This window comes from Onychostruthus taczanowskii, unplaced genomic scaffold, assembly GCF_017590055.1.
Source record: "Onychostruthus taczanowskii isolate IOZ18803 unplaced genomic scaffold, ASM1759005v1 scaffold106, whole genome shotgun sequence".
Classification (NCBI taxonomy): domain Eukaryota; kingdom Metazoa; phylum Chordata; class Aves; order Passeriformes; family Passeridae; genus Onychostruthus; species Onychostruthus taczanowskii.
Window position 1 is genome coordinate 1712430 of NW_024497186.1, and position 11662 is coordinate 1724091.

General features: G+C 48.0%; 1 protein-coding gene across 5 annotated transcripts in view; it reads right to left on the reverse strand.

The window, feature by feature from the left end:
- The window catches only part of RFX2 (regulatory factor X2), a 72976-nt gene extending 65686 nt beyond the window's left edge, over window positions 1–7290 (reverse strand). For all 5 annotated transcript variants that reach the window (XM_041416518.1, XM_041416508.1, XM_041416498.1 and 2 more), the window contains exon 1: window positions 6965–7290. The gene's annotated coding sequence lies outside the window, so the exon portion shown is untranslated. The remainder of the gene's footprint in view (window positions 1–6964) is intronic.
- Between the last annotated feature and the right edge of the window lie 4372 nt (window positions 7291–11662).

Sequence of the window (11662 nt, forward strand, 5' to 3'; positions counted from 1 at the left end):
TGAGGCCATCACTGTATTGCTTTGTAGCACTGTTGGATGTCTCTACCTGATAATAATAATAATAAAAATTCAGTGCTCAGTGCCCTGGTTTCTCCAACCACTGCCTTAGGGGGAAGAAAGGTCCTTGTCAAATGTCCCACTCTGTCCCTGCTCAGCTGCACAAGGGCAGGGGCAGTGCAGGGTTTTACCTGTCAGCGTGAGGCTGCTTTATCTAAAGCCTCCAGGACTCCCGGACACCAGAGGTCAGAACAACGAGAAAAACTGATATAATTCCCTGGGCAGGGTGAATGTTTAATCAGCTGTGTGTTAAGCCAGAAATTCTCCAGAACAGTTCCAGGGTTGTCATGGTGGCAATGGGATCTTAAGCTGATACTGAGGAACAGTCTGACAATGACTAACCAGGTGGTTGTTAAGGAAATTGCTAATTCTGCTGAGGTTGTTTGCCTATAATCATTCCACCCCTGCTTTTTCCCCTTCTCTCCTCTTCCTCTGATGTTTCTTGTCAGTCTTCACTAGTGACACCTCCAGAAGAGGCATCCTTAATTACGGGCTCCATTCAGCAGGACCCTTTGCCTCGTGTTAACCTCAAAGAACCACCAGCCACGTAATCCCAGACAAATTCCTGAATTACTGGTGCCTCCCCCTCCACATTTCTTCATCCTCGTGCTCCAAACCTGTGGGACACTTCCAAAACTCAGCCATGGAGACAGAACCGTCTCTCTTCACGCCTGGATTTGCTCCTGGTGTGTGGAGCCCACAAGGATTCTCTCATCCCCAGCGTGGCTGCAAAAGGGATGTTTGTGATTTGGAGCATGGGTTTGGTTCCTGATAGGAAAGGGAAAATGTGCACTCCAAAGCTGCTTGGGAGAGAAGTAAATCCAGCCAAGGATCCTTTTCTCTAGAAGGGATGGGGAAAAATAATTTCATGTGCCAAACAGCAATTGCTGGGATTTGAAATGCTCTGAAAGGCCTGGAAGGTGAGCCCTGCTGCTCTGGCTTTGAGAAGGAGCCAGGAAATCTCACAGAAGCATGGAATGATTTGGGTTAGAAGGGACCTTAAAGCTCATCCCATCCCACCCCTGCCATGGCAAGGACACCTTCAATATCCCAGGGTGCTCCCAGCCCTGTACAACCCAGCCTTGGACACTTCCAGGGATGAGGCAGGCACAACTTCTCTGGAAAACTTTTGGATCACTCTCCTGACAGTGAAGAATTTCTTTGGTTATCAAACCTAAATTTCCTCTCTTTCAGTTTCAACCCATTCCCCTTGTCCAGCCACTCCTGATTCAGAGATGCTGAACACAGCATGCTGAACCTCTGCTTTGTTCCTGCTCATGTTCCACCTTTTCTTTGCCAGGGTGAGACTTTGTAAGGATCAGAGATGCCCTGAAGAAGTCAGAGCATGGAGACACCCTGATGCCTCAGGTTTAGCTTTTCTATTTTTCAGATTCTGTGCTGCTTTAGTGTGTGGGTCTGGGTTCATATCAGGGGACGGCGAGCTCTCTGCACAGAGCAGGGAGACAAAACAATTCCTGCTCTAGCTGGGGACCAAGGACAGATGATCCAAATCTCAGGCCCAAGAGCACAAACAACGTGGGCTGGAGAGAGAAAAACAAGAAGGATGGGACTGCATGGGCTGGGGCTGGAATTGGACAATTAACTCCAATATGCAAATGGAGCAGAACTGATCAAAGTGAGAGACCCCGTGAGTGCTCGTGCATTTTGTGACCATTTTGGTTCATCTTGGGTGCAGCCCTGGCTGGGCTCTTGTGCTGCCCAAGGTGCATCCACTGAAGCCTCTTAATAAAGCCGTACTTTATTAATTAACTCTGTCTAGTCTCTGTTCTAGGTCAGCCTTCCCAAGGCATCAACCCTGCCAGGGGAGACAGGGACGTGTCTCGAGCTGCTCCTCCTCAGAGCCTGCACACAGGTACCTGCTGCTGTTTGTCCTCACACACATCCACACATTCTGCACATGAAGCCAAAGAAAAACTCCCCCACACGGGGAAAAAAAAAAAAAAGAAAAATATTTGTAGAACCTGCATGGTGGGAATATGCACCAGTGAGCTCATCAGGGAGGAATACCTCTACAGTCAATATGATTATTATTTCTGTCAGCTTCTTGCTGAGGATTTCTTTCAGATTTGGGACAAGAAAACAAAGCATCTGATTTTTGTTTGCATATTCTTTATATGAAAGTCATTATTGGTGCAGCATTCTGTGACCTGTTCCTTTGACTGCAATGTTCAGACATTAACCTCTTGCAAAGTTTCCTCCCATGACACATTTGTACAACACTGAGACTTCTCTGGCATTTATTAAGCTCAGAAAAACAAATTCTTAATAGAAATCTAACTCAGGAAAAAAAAAACAAACTTATGAATTGCCTTTAAATGACTTTTCAAATGCCTTAATTTTGGATTTCTACAGCTCTTCACTCCTGTGGAACATCAGGAAATACCCAAGGGAATGACACGAAGTTATGTCAGGGTGTTGGGATGGATCTCAGGAAAAGGTTCTTCTGTCCTTACAGATCCAGAAACCAAAACAGTTTCTAAAGTTCTCTTTGGGAAACTTCTTGCTTCTGTTGCAATTTAAAATACACCTTTTAACTTTATTGCTAGGCAGACACTGCCTAACCCCTGCAGTGACATAAGTGAGCAGGAATACTGTGGGAAGAGTTTCTCATTCACTGACATGAAATCACATGTCTAGACATAACTACAGATTGTTTTAACAACTCAGCTGAATTAACATTTAAACTTCTCTAGAAATCACTGTCTTTCATAAAACATCACCCAAAGCTGGAAGTAAGTTTGTTTTTTTCTCCTTCCCCTGCTACCTGGAAATAATTTTGTATTAACGCGTCCTGAAATAATTTCTGAAATGCAAACATTGCCATCTCTCATAAAACATCACCAAAAGCTGAAAGTGGGTTTGTTTTATCTGCTTCCCCCACTGAATGAAAATAAATTGTGTATTAATATGACCCTGAAATAATTTCCTCTCTGTGCTTTGTGTGCTAAGAAAAGGGACTCTAGGAAGTGCCCTGTACAAATGGATTCCTCTTTGCTCAGGGAATTAAGGTTTGTGAAGGAAGGTTTTATTATCTATTTATGAATTTATGAATAATTATTCCATAAGCTGCTTGTATTCCTCTGTTTAGGGGTCCATAGTTTGTACTCAAGGAAGGTCTTGTCTCCTATTTATGAATTTATGGGTAATTATTCCATAGGTTGCTTGGATTCCTCTGTTTAGGAATCCATAGCTTGTGCTGAGGGAAGGTTTTGTCACCTATTTATGAATTTATGGATAATTACTCCATAAGTTGCTTGGATTCCTCTGTTTAGGGATCCATGGTTTGTGCTGAAGGAAGGTTTTGTCACCTATTTATGAATTTATGTATAATTATTCCATAAGTTGCTTGTATTCTTCTGTTTAGGGGTTCAAAGATTGTACTGAAGAAAGGTCTTGTCATCTATTTATGAATTTATGGATAATTACTCCATAAGCTGCTTGGATTCCTGTGTTAAGGGGTCCATAGTTTGTACTGAAGAAAGGTCTTGTCTCCTATTTATGAATTGATGGGTAATTATTCCATAAGTTGCTTGGATTCCTCTGTTTAGGAATCCATAACTTGTGCTGAGGGAAGGTTTTGTCCTCTATTTATGAATTTATGGATAATTATTCCATAAGCTGCTTGGATTTCTCTGTTTAGGGGTCCATAGTTTGTGCTGAAGAAAGGTTTTATCATCTGTTTATGAATTTATGGAAAATTATTCCATAAGCTGCTTGGATTCCTGTGTTGAGGGGCCCATGGCTTGTGCTGAAGGAAGGTTCTATCATCTATTTCTGAATTTAAGGAGAATGAGTCCCTAAGCTGCTCGGACAGACACATCCCGACGTGGGAAAGCCGGCACGTTCCCAGACAATAAGCCGGATTTGTGAGTGTTTGAACAAAGGAATAAAGACTTGCCAGTCCAAATAAGACATGCCAGTCCAAATAAGACAAAACAAGGCGTCTGAAAGCGCAGATTACGGACAGAAAACCCGCCCTGCGTGTCAAACATCGGCACGGCAGCCCCGACGGATCCCGATGGATCCCGATGGATCCCAGTCCCCGAGGCCGTGCTGGGCTCCCGCTGGCCGGCATCCAGCCCTGCATTTGTTCCGAGGGAGGCAGGCCAAGGAGGGACAACTGGGGTTAAATATAACCCGGCCTCCTCCAGCAGAAACTCCCGGGACCCGCCTGTTGAATCAGCAGCGCGCCCGGACTCCGCTTTTAGCTCGGCTGAAGCTAAAAGCGAGCGGGGGAAACGGGCTGCAAAACGTGAAAGCTGCTCTGTTTACGGGCAGGGAAAACGTGTTGTGATGAAACGTGGCAGCTGTCGGTGCTCCGAGGTGTTACAAGCAGGGGTTATTTAAAGACAATGAGCGGCGCCGTCTATTCTGCAGCACCGAAGTTATTCCGTGGCAGAAAGTGGCTTTTAGTGGCAGGGAATGCTCTCAGCTGGAGGATTTCCCCCAAAAGCCAGGACAAATGGTGTCATCTGGCTGCTCGATGATTACAGAATTTCAGGATAGGCTGGGATGGAAGGGAGCTGAAATGGTCTGCCCACCTTCCACTAGCCCAGGGTGCTCCAAGACCTGTCCAGCCTGGCCCTGGACACTTCCAGGGATGGGTCTGATGGTGTTTACACACACAAAAGGACACAAAAAGTGTATTCCTAACACACGATTTAACAGTGATCCTCTCTAGACCACACTCAACCTTAAATCTTGGGATGGGTGACCCCATCCCTCCCTCGCAGCCCGGCTGCAGGGGCTCAGTGTGGTGCCAAGTCCCCTGAAGAAGGAGGTGCCTCCATTCATAGGCCAAATCCACAAGTTTATATGTCAATCCTACAAATTTATATGGCAGTCCTACAAATTTATATGTCAATCCTACAAATTTATATGGCAGACCTACAAAGCACTCCTTGAGAGGGCGGATCTGATGCTAAAGGAAAAGATCCCAGTGTGCTGCCTGCAGCGTCACCCCATCCAGGTGCTGCAGATTTCCCAGTGGCTGGAAATCAGACCCCAGGAGCAGAGCTGGCTCTCGGGGGCCCCAGGACAGGGACACGCTCCTGTGAGAGGAATTCATGAGATGCAAATGGCTCAGCAGGGAGATGCAAAGCAGGGGTGGCTGTGAGGGACCTGGCTCTGCCTTTCCTCTGAGGCAGTGGATGTTCCTATCCCCATCTCCAAGCGCACTGGGATCATTCCTGTTCTGCAAGAAGCAAGCAGGGACAAAGAAATTCCAGCTGTCAACCCTTTCTGTCTGTGCTTTCAGCCTTCAGGCCAAGATCCTGTTGTTACCTGAGAACCCAGACTCCGATTAAAAAGATGAGCACTTCCAAACCTCGTGGTTATGGGAACAGCTCTGACAACACCAGCTCCAAACAACAAACCACCGGAGCCTGCCCACAGCTGTGTAACCCCAAGGCAAACACAACACATCTCACAGAATTCCAATACATCTCCCCTCCCTTGGGACAGCAACACTGAGAGGTAAAGACACAGCTGGATATGCTGGTTTTTTATAAAACACGAGCTGAGATTTTCATGTATCCAACACCACAAGGTCCTGCTTTGGGGGTTTTGCCTCAGCAGCCACCCAGAAATCAAACTGTTCATCCCAAACTCTCTCAGCAGACACAGTCAGAGGTTGATTCAGCCTGTCTTGAACGAGCTAACCATGAAAGAGCCTCCCAAAATGCCTCCTCTTCTTCTAAATGTGCCACCTTAAAATAAAACCTCAGACTGAACTGATCCTGAACTGGCTGAAGCAAACTCAGACTGAAAAGTGAAACAGCACAGGCAGAGAGGGAAGCCCAGGAGCTTAAGGTCGGTGTTTAGAGACTGATTTTTTTTCTTTTCTCTAAGCCAGACGTTACTTTCTATTCTCAAATGATTTGTAATCAAGATAGAGTTGAAAAGTTTGGGCAGAAGCAGATGAAAAAAGCCTTGACTAAACGATTCTGAAGCTGAGCTCTCAGTTTAAGCTAGCAGTTAAAGCCTCGGTTTAAGGACATTCCAAATTTAAAAAAAATTAAGTAGATTTAACAATATTTAATAAAATTATTATTAATTCTGCTCTTTAATTAGTAAGTCTCGCCTCTTTCAACAGCAAAGCAAAAAAAAAAGGCTTCGGACTGCTATCTAAGTAAAAAGAATGGAAACATTTAATCAGGCAGCAGGAACTCACGCTTGAAACAGGCACGTCCACAAAATCCCACTCTAACAGGAGATGAATCTTGTTTCACAACACACTTTATTCAAAACCAACAGCAGAAACCACATCAAGAACAGACGGCAGATGCTTGCAAATAGGTCTCGCTGCGATTTCCCCTCGTTTCTAAGACCGACACGAAAGCGAGCGCCGGGATCTCCCAGCTCTGGCAAACTCCAGGGACGAGCTGGAGTTGAAACCACCTCCCTCCACCCCCGAGGAGGAGGAGGAGGAGCGCAAGGGGGGACGGGGACAGCGCGGGGAGGGGGACGGGGACAGCGGGAAGAGAGGGACGGGGACAGCGCGGGGAGGGGGACAGCAGGAAGAGAAGCACGGGGACATCATGGAGAGAAGGAGAGCACGGAGAGGGGCACGGGTACAGTACGGAGCGGCGCCGACTCCGACCCCAGCCGAGCGCCTGCCCTGACTCTGAGCGGACACTTTGGGGCTCGCACCTCCCGGTCCCCGGCTGGGACCCCCCGGCAGCACCGCGTCCCCGCCGCCCGCGGAGCCGGGAGCGCGGAGCTCCGGGCAGCCCCGCGGAGCCGGGAGCGCGCGCCGGGACAAGCGGGGTCCGCGCCGCCGGCCCGCGCCGCGCCGGCCCCGCGGAGGACGCGGAGACCGCGCACATCCCTGCACCCCCCCGGCCGCGGTCCCACATCCAGCCCGTCACGGGGCGGCCCCGCTCACCTGCCGTCCCCGCCGGGTGCCGCGGGCTGCGCTGGGCTCCGGCCGCCGGGGCCGCGCGTTGCCGCCGTTGGCAAGTAACAGTCTCCAGGGCTACGGTCACTATGGCGCCGGGCGCCGGGTCTCGAGGCAACTGTTGCTACCCCGGCCCCGCGCGTCACCGCCCGGCCCCGCCCTAAGGAGGCGTGCCCAGCGCGTCTCAGCTTTCCATTGGTGCACCGCCTGCCCGTCACACGAAGGGGCGGGACGCTCGGGGGAAGGACCAATGGAGTGGCGGGAGGGGCGTGGCCGGCTGTTGGCGCGCGGTTTGGCGCCTCGGCGCGGGGCGGGGCCGGGAGCGTGACGCGAGCGCGCGCGCGCGCGCGGGGAAAGGGGAGCGAGGGGGGCGGGGCCGGCGGGGTGACTTCACCTCCATAAATCACCCAAAAAACCAAAAAAGATTAAAAAAAAAAGTTTATTTCCCCGCTGTTAAACGTTCCAAAAGGTCGCGCTGCCCCCGGGGTTGTTGTTGTGGGGGGGTTTCTTTTTAAACCCCCTCCACGTGACATCAAGCCGTCGTCATGGCGACGGGGCGTGACGTCACGGACAACAACGCGCGGGGGGCGGGGCGGGGCGGACGGGAGCGGGCGGGGACAGCGGGGTTTGGGGCGAATTGGGGGAATTTCGGTGAAACGCTGCTGCCTCCCGCTCCGCCCGCAGCCCGGGGGGTGCGGGGCTAGAAAACCGAAAAAATCCTCAAAATAGTAAAAATCGTCCAAATCGTCAAAATCGTCCGGCACGGACAGAGCGAGCCCCGCGCCGGGACTGCGGCACCGGGACCGGAACGGCCGGAGAACGGAGAACGGGGCTGCTCCGGGGCTGCGGGAGCTGGGGCGGCTCGCCTGGAGAGGAGAGGGGTCCGGGAGAGCTGCAGAGGGACCGGGACAAGGCCTGGAGGGACAGCACACAGGGAATGGCTGCCACTGGGAAAGGGACACTTAGATGGGAAAAAATCCCATTTAGATGGGAAAAAAAATCCCATTTAGGTAGGAAAAAAAAATCGCATTTAAATGGGGAAAAAATCCCATTTAGATGGGGAAAAAATCCCATTTCGATAGGAAAAAAATCCCATTTAGATGGGGAAAAATACCATTTAGATAGGAAAAAAATCCTATTTAGGTGGGGAAAAAATACCATTTAGATGGGAAAAAATCCTATTTAGGTTGGAAACAAATACCATTTAGATGGGAAAAAAAATACCATTTAATTTGGATATTGGGCAGGAATTGTTCCCTGGCACAGCTGGGGGTGCTCACCTGAGAGGAGAAGGCTCCAGGGAGAGCTCAGAGCCCCTTGCAGGGCCTGAAGGGGCTCCAGGAGAGCTGCAGAGGGACTGGGGACAAGGCCTGCAGGGACAGGACACAGGGAATGGCTCCCACTGAAATTTAGATGGGAAAAAATGCCATTTAAATGGGAAAAAAATCCCATTTCGATGGGATATTGGGCAGGGGCTGTTCCCTGGCACAGCTGTGGCTGCCCCTGTTTCCCTGGCAGTGCCCACGGCCAGGCTGGGTGGTTCTTCACCCCCCACATCCCATCCTGTTTTATTTTGTCACTGAAACCCAGCCCAGGCTCCAGGTCGCTCTCATATTTTTTGAATGCAGGTGCTGCCAAGGAAAGCAGTGTTTTTTTATAAAGCTTTACGAAATATCTCTGTTTGTGGGGTTTTTATGGGTTTTTCCCCTACAGTTACACTCAGCAGGATCCCCACCCCTTGCTCTGAAAAATCCCCATCAGGTATTTCACCATTTCCAGGATTGCTTTCCTGACATGCAATCAAAAAAAAAAAAAAAAAAAAAAGCTTTTATGATGTATTTTTTCTGCAACGTTTTCTGAAAAGTATGTCCCAGCCTCAGCCAAGGAAGTGTGTGGAATTTGTACCCATGGAGACTCCAATAACACAGCCTGCTCCAAACACCACAGGATTATTACTTTTCTTACCTAACGCTTTGGGAAAGGAGTTACTGGAAAAGGAAGTGACTGAGTGAGGCAATTTAAATTTTAGACACTGGTTAGAGTGTGGATTTGGGGTTGTTGTTCCTGCTTTTGGGAGATTACCAAGAGAATTACACTGGAAAAATTCGTGGAGTTGTGTGTCTGACCACCATGGACACACTGAGTGAGCTTTGGAGAAGCTTCTGAGAAAAATAATTGTTATTCTCTGAGTGAGCTTTGGAGAAGGTCCTGAGAAAAATAATTTGTATTATATTTTATTATTTTTATCCAAAATAATTTTTATTTATATTTCATTTTCATATATTTTACTTTTATTCTTTTTTACATATAATTTTATTCTTAATGAGTTGCAAATGCTTAAGCCAGAGATATTTAAACAGAACAACATTTAGGTGAACAAAACATACAGTAAAAGAAAAAATAGAGGTGAAATGGTTTATTAAAAATCACCTAGAAGAAATAAACATCCACCTTTACTCATGGGGACTGAGACCAGGTTAATAGATTTGCTTTAAACACTCCTGATGTGTTTGAAGGTTGTTCTCATTCCTTCCCTCAATCTTTTTTACAAATGAAACAATCCTCTGGTTTTCCTGCTGGAAAAGCCCAGAGCTTTCCTAAAAACCACTCAATAAACAGCTATTTTTTTTAATCCTGTGGTCACTTATTCCTGCTTGAGCAGGAATAAATGCATTGGGTTTGGCCACACTGAGTTGCACCACGCTGATTTTCAATCACCACTCAAATTTACCACGAGCTGAATGAAATTCCTCAGCCCAACGTGTTGTTGCAGCTCTGTTACTTTTATTTTTTAGGGCGCAATTCCCCACAGAACAGCAAAAAGTGAAACACGTTTGGGTGTGCTCCTGCTCTTCCCAAAGTGCCAATTCCAGAGTGAGACCCTGGCACAGGTGCCAACAACATCCTGAAATTCACGGAATCACAGAGAAGCCCCCCGAGCTCTCCAAACCCAGCCCAGCACTGCCCAGCCACCACCAGCCCTGGCCCTGGGTGCCACAGCCAGTTGTGAACACCTGATAATTATTGATAACGCTTGAAATTATTGATAACGCTTGAAATTATTGATAACGCTCACTGCAACACCTTTGGGAAGCGCTGCAGCCCAAGGGGGTCAGGCAGAATCACCACAGCGCTTTTGTTTTTAATTGTTTTTAATTTGGTTTTTAATTTTCTGCCACCTCTTGTGGCAAGGTGGTCACTGGGATGAATTTTTCTTTGGTTTTTTTCCAGCCTGTTCGTGAGCCAGGTCTCGCTTCTCCCACACAGTACCAGAGGCTGGGGAAGGGGATTAATTTCAAAAATTGTAAAGAAAGAGAAGTTTGATTTTTCTCTTCCTTCTATTTTCTCCCAGCTTGCTGCAGCTGTCTCTGCTACCCACAGGAGGGCACGTTCCTCAAAGCAAACTGGAATTCAGCTCAAACCCAATCCCGCCCAAAGGATCCCACTGATTGATTTGATTTCACTAAAGGGAGGTTTTGACAGAAAAACAGTATTCTGATAAAAGAAAATTCTTGTAAAGGTGGCGAGATTCTTTGAAATATTGTGTTTATCCATGAAAAATATTGTTGTTTTGGGTGCTGGAAATGAAACCTGAAATGAAACTATTCCTTTAAATTGTTTCCTGCTTGAAAAAAAAAATTCCCAGAGGGTTAAAACCAAAAGAAATTTTTAAATTGCCTTTGGGATTTTTGCTTAAAGAAAAAGTTTGCTTAAGTGGGAGAATCCCCATTCCAAACAGGGACCAAACAGCACTTTCCTACCTGGGAGATTTCTGTGTCATCCTTGGAGGTGTTTTCCAGCCCTAATGATTCTGTATTCCAGCCCTAATAATAACCCTCATTATTGTTCCCTCCGTGCTGTGTTGTGCTGCTGAGTGAGCTCAGTGCAGGACATTTGGAGGCTGAACTGGTGCCTCTCCGTGTCCCCTGTCCCACAGGATCAACAGCACCCTCCCAGGCAGGTTATGAGGGTCATCTCATCTGTGATTGTGGATTTTCCCTTTAAAATATCAGCCATAAAATGAAATTTCAAGACCATTTCATTCCCAGTCCTTTCAATTCGTGGTGTACATAAACAGGTCCTGGTTTTGCAGGCAGGGAGTCACTCAAGGGCTGCACTTAGGAATTAAACCTCAATTAAATCTCCATCCCACCTATTTCCAAGGCAGTTCCAGTGGGGCTGGTGCAGGCTGCAGCTTTTCCTGCCGCACTCCTTGGGCACAGCCCTGGCTGAGCTCCTGCTCCAAGCACAGCCCCAGGGCTTTGTTCCCTGCACCACAAACCCCTGCCCTTGCTGCTGCTCACACCACAGCCTCCTCCAGCGCTTTGGGCTGGGCTCGAGAGGGGAAATCTGTGGAGTGGGGCTGTGCCAGGCTGGAATTTCCCTGTCCTGCTCTGCCCACGCCTCTCTCCAGAAGGACAACGAATTCCAGGCTGGTATGGGATGTTTGTCCAGCAGGACAGGGAATTCCAGTCTCTTATGAAATGCCTGTGCAGGGGGACAGTGAATTCCAGGCTGTTATGGGATGTCTGTGCAGTAGGAAAATGAATTCCAGGCTCTTATGGGATGTCTGTCCAGCAGGACAACAAATTCCAGGCTCTTATGGGATATTTGTCTAGCAGTAAAATGAATTCTAGGCTGTTGTGGGATGTCTGTCCAGCAGGAAAACGAATCCCAGGCTGTTAT